This window comes from Mytilus edulis, chromosome 9, assembly GCF_963676685.1.
Source record: "Mytilus edulis chromosome 9, xbMytEdul2.2, whole genome shotgun sequence".
Lineage (NCBI taxonomy): Eukaryota > Metazoa > Mollusca > Bivalvia > Mytilida > Mytilidae > Mytilus > Mytilus edulis.
In genome coordinates, this window is record NC_092352.1 from 23414100 (window position 1) to 23430771 (window position 16672).

Sequence of the window (16672 nt, forward strand, 5' to 3'; positions counted from 1 at the left end):
CAGGAATATGGCCATTGTTATATTATTGTTCGTTTCTGTTTGTGTTACATTTTAACGTTGCGTCGTTTGTTTTCTCTTATTTTTGAGTGTAATTTCACATTTCGATAAGACGTGTCACGGTACTTGTCTATCCCAAATTCATGTATTTGGTTTTGATGTTATATTTGTTATTCTCGTGGGATTTTGTCTGATGCTTGGTCCGTTTCTGTGTGTGTTACATTTTAGTATTGTGTCGTTGTTCTCGTATATTTAATGCATTTCCCTCGGTTTAAGTTTGTTACCCCGATTTTGGTTTTTGTCCATGGATTTATGAGTTTTGAACAGTGGTATACTACTGTTGCCTTTATTGATCGTCTGTTTTGTTTTGAAAAGGGACACCATTTTGTTGCCATTTTCCTTTGTTCTGGTCTCTTTTATAAGCTAAGCTAAAATTGCAGCATTTTGTTTCTTTCTCTGTCAGAAGACATTTGACTACTATTTCTTTTTGATATCGATCTTGCTTTTGCAATTCTTTTTTTCATTCTTTTTTCAATTATTATAGATAATTTAGGATTCATTTTTTTTCACATTTGACTGTCTCTTTTTCTTTTGTGTCAGACGAATTGGTTGTTGAATTGTTTTTCTCAAGTTTGAATATACGTTTTGTTGTTGCTCATTTGTAGTGAAGTTCCTCTGAATTGGTGTAGTATTAGTTACAGGTACTGTATATGTTTTGTTTGGTAAATCTTTGATGGTATAGTTAACTTTTTCTGTCGTTTTCTTGCAGCCATTATTAACTACGCTTATCGTTAAATAACAACGACTCAATGACAGAGAAGTTTACCACAACTAACTCAAGATAACAGAGAAAAATGTCCATCAATTATCGAGTTTCGACAAGGTCAATACGTTGTATATAGAAGACATTTGTGTTTAATAAATTGAATGCAACTTTTCCCCTGTGTAATACTGGTTACTTCAAGCATTCTTGTCAAATTTTGTCAAATCAGTTCAATAGTTTGAAAAAAATCTAGTATAATGAAAGACGACACCTACATCGATTCGAGCAAAATTTCTTCAACAAATCCAAACCAAGCCGCATCAAGATAGAATATAGCGTGGACCAATAAATGATCAAATATTAATCTCACCTTCCTTCAAACAGTTGAAAATGATACAAAAGATAATTTTAGGAAGATAAATACCACTAATGGACCTTTTTGTCTTCTTTATAAGGTCTCTTTTGATTAATTTATACCTCTCATTTCCTCAAAATTTCAACTTTTCAGGCCAATAAATGAAAATAATAGGACAATTTCCATTCATTAATGACAGGAATGTTATAAGAAATGAGTAGTTGAATTATTCAAGCAAAATGAACAATCCATATAAAAGTTTACTGTCTCAAAGGAGGTTTCAATAAGTCCTTGCATAAAAATTAAATTTACACCGCGTTCCAGAGAGGGACATAAAAGTCTTCTCTTTTAGTGAATAATTTGTTTTTACAGCATTAAAAATAATTTCATTGACTTATAACTATATATTTATTAAAGTATTTCCTAGGAAAATGTTTGATCATAGCAGAATATAAGAAATAAGGAGAAAAAGCTCCCCAAAACACTAAGTATGGCTTGTTCTGTCAAGTGAATATTCATGGTAGAGTCCTATTTCAAGGAAATTTTCTCATATAATGTGTTTTGGAGACTCAATCAACTCAGAATATTTCATTTTTTGTAATATTTCACTTAAATAGCAAGAAATTTTAACACATGAGAGTATATATATATATATACGTACTCACAAGGTCAAAGGTGCAAGTATAGCTTTCCATATAAGGTGTAATGCCACCATTTATTTTCCCTAATTAGTCTTTGTTAAATTTGCACTTTTCAAAAAAATGTGCAGAATTTATCTTTATTTCAACTAAAGAAAAACTTGGCATGAGTAAAGTTTTATCCCGTCTAGTACTGTAGTAAACACTTCACATAACATTTCATTGCATATAAGAAAATAACCATCACTGGAAGTTAACCAATCAAATTTCTCCCCTTATTCAACTTGTGTTTAAGATTTAGTAACCATGTTACCTCAAGTTTACAAAATATTCTATAGAAACCCCAAATAAAAAGAAAATGGGGATTTGAAATACCCAAGACGTATGTTTATGACACAGAAATGTTTAACTGCAATAAAATATAGGATTAATTACCTACAACTGTCAAATTCAATATTATTTCGACCTATTTTACATAGTCATTTTATAAAATTTACTGTTTTCAAAAGTATAAATTGTTCTAAATAATAAGGATGTTCTTATCCCAAGCAGAAAACCCTAGCCGTATTTGGCACAACTTTTTTGATCCTCAGTGTTTTTTACTTTGTACTTATTTTGGCTTTCGAACTTTTGTATCTGGGCGTCACTAGTAATTCTTGTGTGGACGAAACGCACTTCTGGCGTATTAAAGTTTAAACCTGGTGCCTTTTGTTAGCTATTATTCGTGTGTTTCTTTGACTAATATGTTCTCCTATTTATTTGAATTGTAGTCCTGTAATGTTATGTTGTCATTTTAATGTTATATCTAACATTGCCATTAATGCGGAACGTTTTTGCATGCCACAAAACTAGGTCCAACCCACCATTTTGTTCTTTAAAAAATGTCCTGTACCAAGACAGAAATATTGCCATTGTTATATTATAGTTTGTTTGTGTGTGTGTTACATTTTAACGTTTTGTTTTGTTGTGTCGTTTGTTTTCTCTTATATTTGAGTGTGATTTCACATTACTATAAGACGTGTCACGGTACTTTTCTATCCCAAATTCATGTATTTGGTTTTGATGTTATATTTGTTATTCTCATCGGATTTTATCTAATGCTTAGTTTGTTTCTGTGTGTGTTACATTTTAATGTTGTGTCGTTGTTCTCCTCTTATATTTTATACGTTTCCCTCAGTTTTAGTTTATTACCCCGATTTTGATTTTTTCCCATCGATTTATGAATTTTGAACAGCGGTAAACTACTGTTGCTTTTATATTTCGTATACAACCGTATGTGAAGTACCATGATTTGGTGGTATTACACCTATAAGGACCTGTTCACATTATATTTACTGAGATCTATTCGAGACAATATAATTTAACAGGTCCATATCAGGAAATTCTATGTCTTGTTAACTCAATCATTTTATTTATAAAATCTTAACAATTGATCTCACATTCCAGTTGAGTAATCATGCAACATTGTAATTTTGAAGAATAACCCTAAAATATTTTCTTTTCTAACTTCACATGATCTCATTTTTCCATCTATTAAAACTGTTGGGGATATGCCCATTGAACAAACGTGAGTAACACAAGGATTGTATTTATCTAGCACTGGGTTTAATTATTTTATTCTGTTGTTTTTTTTTGTGTCTGTACCCTTTGCTTTTTTCTTGGCATTATGAACCATTATTTTTCAAAACTTCCTTAAAAAGAAATTTTCAAACATTCAAATCACAAACATGCAAAAGTACTATAACATTGTATCAGTTAAACATATATACATTTTTAGCAAGTTTCCTGCCTATACAACAATAAATATACTTGTAATAAGAATCGAAGTATAAACATGACACAATAGCTATGGTAGTAGAATTTCTTTCTACCTGTAAAAATAACAATAATTGTATGAGTATGATAAAATTATAACAGTTACAAGAGTCGCACCATTAAGTGTATCACTATAAGTGTTTTGAAGTTAAAGCATCTTTGCCTGAGTTAAAGTCTCAGAAGTCGCTTGGAGTGTTGTGAGTCCTTAGAGTGATGCGTTCTATGAGTCTTCCAGTCTATGGAATGATGCGTTCTGTGAGTCTTCCAGTCCTTGGAGTATTGAGTTCTGTGAGTCTTGGGATTCTTGGAGTCATTAGTTATGCGAGTCTTGGGGTCCTTGAAGTATTGAGTTCTGTGAGTCTTGGGGTTCTTGGGATGTATCCAGTTGCTCATCCTGATCAAAATCCTCATCAAAGGATAAGAAACTTTAATAGCTAATTTTGCTCTGAAGGGTTGATATTTGCCTTGATTGGAACTTTTCTCGTTTCGGTAGTCCATCTATCTAATGTTTTGTACTAACATTTTTATGTTTATCTCTTAATTGCAAAGCATAATTAGCATAGTTAGCTGTCGTAAATCTTCTTATCCTTTCCAGACTGGATGTAGCTTGATGAAAATCTTTTTGCCAAGATGATACAAGCATGAAGTAATCTTGGTATCTAGGTCTTTCCCTGCAGATATAACAAAGTCTGTTAATGTATTCACTGGACGTTTATTTACTCGGCATGGGCATGGGCATGCCATTTCCTTGGTAGATGCAATAACTAGTACCAGTTGGGAAGATTCAATGTTAATATTATAACTTTAGCATTTTTGATGTGACATCCTGAAACATTTTGTGAACAAATCTGTGGGAAGATTATAAATCTTTTCCCAAATCAGGTGATTATAACACACACGTTATAATTGTATGCTGTTCCGACAGTAACCTTTATATCATGTAATTCTTTATCTTCATAAATTATATTTATAGCATATACAAATGGTGTCTTTCCAGTGAATGAAACAGCCAAAAATATGCAAAACCTTATGTCCTTTTAATGCAGAAAAATTGAATGAAAATATCATTTTGGAATCAGCATAACTCACTGCAGGGTAAATATATCTCAATTTTAACAAGGGTATTTAATTTAAGCCAATATTTTACTCCCGCTGCACCTCCTGTAATATATTTGGCATCGAATGACTATTACCCTGATAAAATTCTCATCTATGCTCCATTCAATAAATTAAAGTCTTAACCATGCTTGCATGACTAATTAGCATAAATTGAGAATTGGTTAATTTTTAATTGATTAGGGAACGTTACTTTAAAAAATTCTTACTATTAAAGAAAGAAATTTTTTAGTCAAATAAACCAAATGTAAAGTCAGCTTCTAGAGACATACCAGTCCTCTGGGACCAAATGTATGATCCTTCGGTCATTATGCGTTCAAAAACCCTGTTATAACATGTTGATATTATATTTGGACACTATTGCATACTGATATATTTGCTGTGATGAAATGTGAACAAGAAAAAGTGAGACACAACACCAATGATAGATATATGTAAAACACATTATAACCGACACAATCAATTGGATGGGATATTAAAATAAGATTCCAACCCCTCAGAAAAAGTTGACACAAGAGATGGATTTTGTTATTCTTTTACCAGGACATGGTCTGTACTGCTATTGTTTGAACGAATGTTTCCGTGGCTATCATCGACACAGTAGCCATTGCTTCGCTACTGACATAATTTAGAACGTTGCTGATGAATTCCATTAAAAAAATAAGATTCCAACCCCACGGAAAGTTTGTATGAAGTGTTATTTTTCATTTAGAAAAAGTGACGCATAACATAGGTGTCGAACGTATTACAAGCATTTGTAATGGATGAAGGCACGTTATTCAAGTTGGATTATCTCTCGTTTACCAGAGAAGAAAACTTATAATTTTATTCGATCTAGTTTTAAACAACAAGAACGCACTTATGGACCATGATCAAAGTTATTTAACATGAAATGTTATGTGTTACGTTGACTAGAAATCTTACTGATATTTTCATATTCTGTAAATTTATTGTTTAATGCATTTTGAATTATTGTGAGCAGTTAGGTTTTGATCCGTCACTTGGCACAACTTTTTGGAATCGTCAGTTATGAAGCCTCTTTTACTTTTTATTTGGCATTCCTTCTGTTCGAATTTTGATTCGTGATTCACTGATGAGTCTTATGTAGTCGATATGCGCGTCTAGCGAACACAATTAAAAGCCTGAGTTTTTATTCCTCCTTATTGGCTTTGAACTAACATTTAGTAACTGCGAATATTCAGAGGTCTGTACTTAGTGTTTTTGTTCTTGTTACGAATGAGAGATGAACATATATCCGGCCACATCCTGTCTGTGTCTCTCTTTGTGTCTTTGGTGTTTTTTGTTATATTTTTTTGGTGCTTTGTATCGATCTGATGAGTTAAGCCCTTCTTAATGACTTCTTTCGGTTTGGTTTTCCTGTTATACCACTGTCACAAATTATGGGGAGGGTTTAACGCTTGCAAACATGTTTAATCCCGTCACATTCTGTATAGTAGATGCTGTTTCATACATAAGATTGTAATCAAATGGTTTTCGTTTGTTATCATTTATCATTTTTGTTTTTCTTTATTTGTTTTGTAAATAGATAGGCCGCTAGTTAATTTGCTTGAATTGTTTACATTTCGTTTCGAGGTCTTTTCTAGAATAATATGTGGTATTGATATTGGTCATTGTCGAGACCTTACGATGACCTGTACGTGTTAACATTAATGTCGTATTGGTCTTTGGTCGAAAGTTATCTCATTGGCAATTATACCACATATTCTTGATATTTTGTATGCATTTGAATTTGATTAGCACATCTGTTTCATGAACTGTCTGAACGCATTGTCTGTCGACTTTGCATTTTTTTCTGTGTTTAAACGTTAAAATTTGACAGTTGTTATCCATTCGTTTGATGTGTTTGACTTTCCTTATTGAATTTTCCTCGAAGTTCAGTATTTTTGTGGTTTTATTTTTACCTTTTGACATCTCATTTACATTGAGATTACTTGGCACCCCTTAATGAATTGTTTATTGTCTTTGAATGTTTTTCATAGTTTTAAATGCCAAATTCATTTTAATTTCAACATTTGCATTATGATATCAAACTTATTTCAACATATTTTCTTGCTTACAGTTTATTGTTATTGTTGCTTTCACATTCATCCGTTGATTTGATTTTTATAATTACATTTAAATAAATTGTTGGATGGTGGTTGGTGGCTGATAGTCCAGTCAATCTTTGCAGAACATGTTAAAAAAATAACAAAATTGCAACAGAAACTACTTGAGTGCTTTTGTGTCCAACATTTCATCATATTAGATGTCAAAAAAATCAATCGTGTTAAAAAAGGTGGAAATGCATAAGTTTTGGTGAAAATCATCGTTTTTTCTTTAAATAAAAAAATCAAACTAGGAAATTGTGCAAATTTATTATTTATGTTATGATTAACCAACTCATAACTCTATTAAGAATGTTCTCTCCTCTTGTTTTTAAAATATTGCCAGATATTCGGAACCCTCTTGTTCAATCCATGTAATGCTGTTAAAATTTGTTCGCCAATCCCTACTTTTCGTTCCAAAATATGATTATATATATTTGAGAGTCTTATAAATTCCTTAATATTTTTCACCGAGTAGTGAAATTAAAACAAAAACATTACCGAAACTTAGCCCGTTTTTTTAGGCAAAAACTAAAATTTTATCAAAAAATCCCCAAGAATATGAAACGGGAAAATTTACCGAATGTATCACGGAAATTGATAAACTTTCATAACGAGAAATTACTACTTTGAGCAAACACCCTCTATTTTTTTATCATGTAATCTCAATCAAACGGGGAAACCGAAAAATTTGGTACATGTAAATCATATAAGAATTTGTTGTCAAACCTTATGCAAAATACAAAGGCCTAACTTATGACAGCAGAATAAACAATAAAAACAGTTTGGCAGACAACCTTCATCAACAACCATTAAATTACAGGCTCCTTGCATAGAACAGACATATTAAAAGATGTTGCGGGGTTAGACATTTTCGAGAGCACCTAACTTTGGACAGTGGTTTAAGAATCACATAATAAAAAACTGTAAAAAGAGTTGAACATGACTTGATCCGTTAGATTAGTACATAGCGCACAAAAAAAATAAACAATAATAAAGACAAAAGACAGTAACGATCTATAAATACTTGTAGTTACTGAAAGGTAGATTGCAAGAATTTATAAATTATAAATAATATTCTCCCAAATCAAAAGAAAAATCTGTCAAATATTCTAAAATTGGGAGAATATGACAGTTTAATCTGTAAATATAGATTCTAACACTGCATCGAGTGTGATACGATATTTATCCACTCGAGACAGTTAAATTTAAAACGCGAGGCTCGCCGAGCGTTTTAAATATTTTAAATTTAACTGTCGAGAGTGGATATATATCGTATTACACGAGATTTGGTGGTAGAATCTGTTTCTCTAATGATTTTCAAACAATATGCAGACAAATGTATTCCTTCTTTTCGAATGATCTGCAAAAAGATGTGTTCTTTCTATGTGACGTCATCAGGCATGGTCGCCTTTTGTCATGCCGTCACAATAGGAAATTCAGAGGAAAGCAAGAAAATTCGACGTCATAATCGGATTTTAACCAATGAAAAACCGAGATCAAATGAACCACACGTGGAATAAATTTTGTTATAAAATGGGCGCGGAAAGGGATAAATTGACGAAGAGTTAGAGAAACACGTTTACATTTGTTTTTGTAAGTTTGTCATATAATTGGACAGGAAATTCAAAACAAAAACTTACTTTAGGTCAAGGTACAGTAGATTGGATATGTCACAGATTTTGTTAAAATTCTGCATACAATTTGACACGTAGACCTATAACTTAAATTCCAAATTAAATTCTAAAATATTACTGAATTTATTCTTGAATCATAGACCTCATCATGTTAACCCTTTTTGCCAGTTCTATTACAAATAAATTGTATATTCTACAAAAAAAAAACCCAATGCAGCGGAAGTACAAATACAATCAGGGTGAATAAACAAGTTAGTGTTGACATGAACATACATATCAAACGAGCAACAACTAAAGAAAAATCTGAATTCGATTTACAAAAGATAAACAATGCAGAGGAAAGAAAAACGAAGTTAATTGCGGCAATTTTTGTAAAACATAAGACTAAAATAAAATAGCAAAAGCAAAACTATGATGACAAAAACTTTAGTAGCACAATTCCCTTTTTAAGGGATCAGAAAATATGTGTCAGGGATAACAGTAAATGTTTCATAGTTTTACTCGGTGTTGAACGTTGTCGTGGTGTTGTAACCACCGACACATATTCTCATTTTCTTATATAAATCTGCAAAACAAAACAAAAATCCAGGTCGGACTGACGAGAATAAACTAATAATATTTCTCGTTGTGATTAAACAGAATTGATAATAAATTGTTTACATATTACATAATAATAACATAATTTTATCTATTTGCTGGTAAGGACCTTGATCCGAAACCTTTTGATTCAACCTTTATTGTTTTAAAATTGAGAATGGAAATGGGGAATGTGTCAAAGAGACAACAACCCGACCAAATACAAAACAACAGCAGAGGGTCACCAACAGGTCTTCAATGTAGCGAGAAATTCCCGCACCCGGAGGCGTCCTTTAGATTCGTTTTTCGTGTAATTCAATTCTCACAAATATAAACGATTCCTTTACAAAGATTTTTTTTAAAGTAAAAGTCTTAGTTCATAAAAAAATAACCAAACACAAGATGAATATAGCTGTTTTGTATTTTTCGTATATCGAACACGACAGAGGTTTTAGGTCTGTGATGTCTGTCTCGGGGTCAAGGAACGAACATAGACGAAAAATATTTTCATTATCCATTAAGTTTTAAATAACGTGTTTCTTTTTGTTTTAGAATGGCTGCATGCATATCTAATAAGTTTAGAAAGGATATGATTTTTACAAAATAAAAGATACTGATGTTGGATGAAAGGTTTCTCATGAAATACAAATTAAAATATTGGTAATTAATAGCAACCTTTTATGACTACCCAAAAGCATGTTTCTTAAATATGCCTTTTTTGACTGCTAATGTAGTAACGTATCATTTGTCTTTAAAAAAAAAAGCCCACTTGGCAGTTAGGCTTACGACAACACGTAGTCCAACTATTATCAAAGATCATCAAAGAAAATGGGTTATTTATAGATTAGTGATGATAGAATTAGCTAACATTGACATGATGTTTTCTAGATATTAATATACATGCATTTTCAGAAAATGAAAATATTGATAAAACCAATCCCTTACCGATGATATGTCAAAGTTGATGCAAAGAAATGTTTAAGGTCCAACCATATGCTGTTATCTGTATACATTTTCTAGATAGTACGACCCGGCTATAAAAGAATATTACATATTGATCTGCGTCGCACTGCGCGAGTTGGCTCACTAACGTTCTTATTAACGCATACAGAAACCTCTCATTTTTTCTGACAACTGGAAAACAATAATTGGGTATGTATATTTTTTAAAATCATCTTCACAATAAGCTCGTCAAAGAAGATATATTTATCAGAAAAGTCTCGGAATTCAACAAGATGTAGAATAACTTGGTATACCTTGGATTACAGACAAAGATTTGGTTATCTGCACATTATCATATCACAAATATTTGTTCTTTTTTGTTATGTCATGTTTAAGAGACGTAAAAAGTAAAATCACAAAAATACCGAACGCTGAGAAAATTCAAAACTGATAGTCCATTTTCAAATGGCAAAATCAAAAGTTCAAACACATCAAAAGAATTAAAAACAACTTTAATATCCCTGACTAGTTTCAGGAATTTTCTTATTAGAAAATAAACTCCCTTTTAAAATCGTTATACGATAATGACTGATGTACCCATATTTTGACTATTTATTTATTGTGTCTGTTTAGTTAACGCATCAATGTAAATATAACGGAATTTGATGAGACTGTCATCAAAGTGAGAGGGTTAGCGCTATAAAACCAGGTTTAATCCACCATTTTCTACATTTGAAAATGCCTGTACCAAGTCAGGAATATGACCGTTCTTGTCCATTCGTTTTTGATGCGTTTTGTTATTTGAAATTGCCATGTGATTATGGACTTTCCAAATTGATTTTCCTCTAAGTTCAGTATTTTTGTGATTTTACTTTATTTCTCATCATAGATACCAGGACTAAATTTTGTATATACGCCAGACGCGCGTTTCGTCTACAAAAGACTCATCAGTGGCGCTCGAATCCAAAAAAGTTTAAAAAGCCAAATGAAAGACCGGTAGAAAAAAGTGGATTAAACCTGGATTTATTGCTAGATAAACCTCTCACTTAATGATGGTTGCATAAAATTCCGTTATATAAACAACGATGTATGAAATATTGTTAGAGCATAGTTCTTATAAGGTTCCAGTCCTCTTTTTGGAATAACTATATAATCAATTTTTTTCTGTCATACTTTTTCTTATCATTTGACTGATATTTTAGTGAATTATTCAATAAATTAAAAAAAATGGACTGATAAATGTGACACATCTGGACCTGTCAAAACACGTCGCTGCTGTTTATGAGATATAAACGTCGATGAACTAAACATGTGTATTTTAATAATGTATTTTGACATAATTGTGAGTACCATATTAAAACATGTTTAGAAAAAAATCCCTAAGTCTAATAGATTGCATTGATTCTTATTGATATTATAAAACTTCACTTGATGCTTTAAATAAATAATATAATTAATTGTATAAAACAAAACATTGAATTTTCTGTTTTTGCGTATTTGAAAATTCTGGATACCATTGCCTACTTATCTCTTATCTAAAACCGTATTTATTTTTTACAGTAGAAACATGTCTGGAAGAGGTCAAGGTCAAGCTAGTAACGATAACAAGTCTACCCAGTGTAATCCAACCAGCACTAAATATGAAGGACATCAGCCTGGTTATACTGGAACCGGGACTAAGCCAGACAAGGACAACCACTCCAGTCAACAAAATCCAAACAATCAGGAATATAAAGGATCGAAATAACAAGGAATGACCAAAGCACGTATCAGTATATGTCAATGACATTTGCTGTATGAACATTCTGATCAATTAAATTATTTCAAATTTAACTGATGTGTCTTATTCTGTGTGTAACACATCACTGCCATGCAACGTTATTTTACCCAAATATGAGTTCTTACTGCTCAAGTGCTAATTTAGTCTAAACTATCGTCTGTTTTCAATATCATATTTTGTCTGATTGTTGGCTAGATTTTGTATTTTGTATTTGTTTTTCAATGTTGAAATAACTGTCATATTAATAGAAGATATGGTGCACCAAAGATAGTTGAACCCATCCATTTCCCGTAAATCTAAAAAGAGCAATGTTTGGTGCTCCATAATGATAATAAAATGAGACATATCTTGAAAACACGTAGGGTCTTTGACAGAGTGTATATATATTGTCGAAATTAAGAGACGATACAAAAATTCAAACGAAAACACCACTGTAACAACAGATCAATTTGACGTATTGCATTAAGTTGACTTTATTATCCTGTGGCTTCAGCTTTTAAGGTAGAGTGCACATAACGACAAAACGCCCTGTTATACATAACCTATAGGACATAGCTTTCATAATACATTAAAACAAACTGCATATTAAACAGTTGAAAATTACTTTGTCATTTCTGGGTCTTTTATAGCTCACTATGCAGCAAATGTTTTACTTATTGTCGACCTATACTAGTTAATTTCATTTTGTCTCTTGCGAAGAGTTGTCTCATGGCACTACACCTTCTTATTCTTATATTTATCAATTAGATTGGCATGAAGTTAAAAAAACGTGCATAAAAACAAAAGACAGTCTTGAGCTAGGAGTACTTGCAGTTATTGTAAGCTATTTCAAAAGAAATTACAACTGATAAATAAAAAATGTTCTACCAGACAAAATAACAATCCGTCGAATAATAAAAAAAAAAATGGAAAAACAAAAACTGATAAAAGTCGTGTTTTATCTTTACAATTACACACGGTTCAGTTTATAATTGACACATTAATTCCCTCAAGAAATTGGATTATTGTGAATCTTTTATTAACATGAAATTAATATAGCTGTTTTATGGTAAAGGTAAAAGAAAACTGTAGGGTCTCAAGAGCCTTTGTCGCTCACCATGGTCTATGTGCTGCAGTGCATATTAAACACAGGACACTCTACAATATCAAAGTCAAAAATAGAAATCGTGACAAAATTCTGTTTTTGTGTTATTATTGGTTCAATTTAAATTTTGGTAATGCTTACTTATTTGTAGATCTTATTTTACTGAACATTCTTGATGTTACATTTATCTTTATCTATCATGATTTTGCCCATTTAGTTTCAGAGGAGAAGATTTGGTAAAAGATTACAAAAAATTACGAAAAATTGTATAAGCTGACTTTAAAGGGCAATAATTCTTGAAGGGGTCAATTGCAATTTTGGTCATGCTTACTTATTTGTAGAGCTTACTTTTTTTAACAATTCTGTTGTTACCGTTTATCTGTATCCATTATAAAATTCAGGATAATAACCAAAGACTGCAAAATGTTCTTAAAAATACAAATTCACAGGCAGCAACCCAACAAAGGGTTTCAGGGCGGATAGATGTTGACCTGATGAACATTTTAAATTTTGTCAGATTTGCTCTAAATGCTTTAGTTTCAGAGATATATCCCAAAAACTGTAATCCTTCCCCCATGTTCTATTTTTAGCCATGGCGGCTATCTTGGATGATTGACGGAGTAATCGGATACATTTTTAAAACAAGACACCATAAGGATGATTTAGGCCAAAAATAGTTTTATTTGGCCCAGTAGTTTTTGAGGAAATGAGTTTTGTAAAAGATTACAAAAAAATACGAAAAATTGTGAAAAATTGACCTTATAGGGCAATAAGTATTTTTTGGTTCAAATGTTTACTTCTTTGTGGAGCTTACTTTGCTGATCAATTTTGCTGTTGAAAGATAATAACCAAAAAACTGCAAAATTTCCTTAAAATTAACAATTCAGAAGCATCAACCCAACAACGGGATGTCTGATGCGTCTGTAAATAGCAGGGCAAATACCCCATGTTAGATTTGCTCTAAATGCTTTAGTTTCAAAGATATTAGCCAAAAACAGCATTGTATCCCCGTGTTGTATTTTTAGCCATGGCGGCCATCTTGGATGATTGGCGGGGTCGTAGGATACATTTTGTAAACAAAATACCCTAAGGATGATTTAGGCCAAGCTCGGTTTTATTTTGGCCCAGTAGTTTCAGAGAAGAAGATTTTTGTAAAATTTAACGGACGACGACGACGGACAACGGACGCCAAGTGATAAGAAAAGCTCACGTGGTCTTTTGGGCCAGGTGAGCTACAAAAGTTTAATTTTTTAGAAGATATTATTACGTATAAAATATTTATTTACTATTAATGACCTTGACAGTAAAACCTTTCAATTCAAAAATAGATTTTGGTTTCGCCTCAGTTCTCATATTATTCAACAACAAAAATTAATAATAGCGTTTAAAAATAGATATTTTTAAGACAACATGCACATAATTTAAGTTTTTTTTATGCAATGAAATAATTTCGGAAAACCAAAGCAAAGACGTCTTGTTGTATCAGAATTTAGTTTGATTCACAAAAGCATGGCATTGACGTGAACCCTGAATTGGTACTGATATTGCACATAGAAAACTGTGAAATCAAAATACTAAATACATAAAATACGACAAGGGTGTAAGGTCTGTGATTTGTTCCGTTGAGGTACACATGTTTTTTTTTAAATAATTTTGCGTTATCTAAGTTGTCAGATCTGCGTTAGAAACATGTTGAATGTTTCTAGTATAGTGTCTGACGAGTTCCCTTATTTGCTTCAGTTTTTCTGCATTACACCTGGTACAAAATTATTTTGAAAAACTAGGTGGACATACAATTACAAATAGTAACACTTGATAGCTGTGTCAAGAAGTTTTTTCTAGACCATGCAATGCTGCTAACATCAGTAATAATTATGTGCACGTAACATGATTTTCATCTTAACAACAACCCTTCTTTCGCCTCTTCCATATTTGTACATTGATGAAAATATTTTATTTTTAGATATTGAAAATTTTCAGACAAAGGTCCCAAATCGTAAAAAATAGAACTGTGTAATAATTGAACGGAAGAATCCAATATACCACAGGTAAGTTATAAAAGAATGAACCGTTATAGATATGCAATTTCCTAGATATTAATACATGCATTTTCAGAAATTGAAAAAAAGAAATACCTCTTACAAAGTGGTTGTTAAAGTTGATGCAAGGAATGTTAACGGTCCAATCAAATACCGTAGTTTATATATATCTTCCAGATAGTACGACCCGACTATAAAAGCTTACTACAGATAGATCTGCGTCGCACTGTGCTATTTGACACGCTTACGTTCTAACCAAGCATACAGAAATCTCTCACTACTTTTTCAACCACAAAACAGGATCAGGTATGTACGTACTATTGAATATATTTGTATTATTCATTTACACAATAAGCTCGTCTTTAAAGATATATTATAAAGCGTGTAAGATTAACTTAGATCACAAACTAACATTTGATTATTTTAACATATATATATATATCTAAAAGGTTTGTTCTCTGTAGATGAGATATACAATATTCTAAGACCAAAGTTTCATTTAAATTGTAAGTTCAAGTAATTTTACTGATGAGCCTGACATTTCTGGCATATATTGTTATTATATCAGTTCAATGGTCAAAAACTAATTAGTGATCTCTTAAAAAAAGTATAAGAATTGGACTGAGAAATTTTCAAAAGTAAATAAAATTAAGTAAAGTTGGTATGATTGTAAATGAAACAACTATCACCCAGAGTTTGAATGATTAAGATATAAGAAATTATAGGTCTTTATACCGAACGAAAAAAATCAAGTGTAAAAAAATCAAGTGTATTATCATAATAAAACTGGGACATTTAAAATACGAAACTGAATACATAAGAATGTAATCAACAGCAGAATTTTTAGAAAATGCACCTTGTCTAATGAAATATAAGCGATCGATAAACGTAGTAAGTGCGTTAAAAAAATGTGTTATTGCATTCTTTGTACAAATTATAAATACATGTTTTCATAATACCAGGAATATTTTATACACAGTAAAACAATATGAAAACCAATGTCTAATTTGCATATTTTCAAATTGATTGTTTTGTTTATTTGTAGTAAAATAAAACATTATTTAAACTATGAAATGAATGCATTTAATTCTTATTGATATTATGAAACTTCACTTGATGCTTAAAATAAATGTTATAATTAATTGTATAAAGCAAAACATTGAATTTTCTTTTTTTTGCTTATTTGAAAATTCTGGATACCATTGCCTACTTATCTCTTTTCTAAAACCGTATTTATTTTTTACAGTAGAAACATGTCTGGAAGAGGTCAAGGCCAAGCTAGTAACGATAACAAGTCTGCCCAGTGTAATCCAACAAGCACTAAATATGAAGGACATCAGCCTGGTTATACTGGAACCGGGACTAAGCCAGACCTGGACAACCACTCCAGCCAATTGAATCCAAACAATCAGGAATATAAGGGATCGAAATAACAATGATATTTTCACGAATCGGGTTATATAAACCTGTGCGAGACATTGACTGTTTCAGCAATTTGATAAATTAACATATTTTAAATTAAACTTTCCTACCTGATTTCGTGTGTAAAACACTGATTTGTCAACATGGTATTGTAACGTTAGTTCTTACTGTCCAATGGGTACTTTAGTCTATACTACACATCCGGTTTGATTGTTTTTAAGATTTCGTCTTCTTTTAAAGTTGTTTTTGAGTGTTTGAATAAATGTTTAATTAGTTAAAACTTCAAACTTATTTTCAGTCATTTTCATTTGCAGTAAAATGTAATTGCTACATTGAAATTACAAAGTTTTTATTCCATTTGTGTCAACAGATTCTATGCTTTATATTTTTGATAGTGTTTTTT

The 16672-nt window shown here is 31.4% G+C and overlaps 2 long non-coding RNA genes across 2 annotated transcripts; both read left to right on the forward strand.

The window, feature by feature from the left end:
* Positions 1–10015: 10015 nt before the first annotated feature.
* Positions 10016–11777, forward strand: LOC139490276 (uncharacterized). The gene is made up of 2 exons (XR_011656261.1): positions 10016–10154; positions 11505–11777. It is a non-coding gene; the product is annotated as an uncharacterized lncRNA (long non-coding RNA).
* A 3001-nt stretch (positions 11778–14778) lies between these two features.
* Positions 14779–16383, forward strand: LOC139487837 (uncharacterized). The gene is made up of 3 exons (XR_011655881.1): positions 14779–14856; positions 15025–15153; positions 16094–16383. It is a non-coding gene; the product is annotated as an uncharacterized lncRNA (long non-coding RNA).
* The last annotated feature ends 289 nt before the right edge of the window (positions 16384–16672 follow it).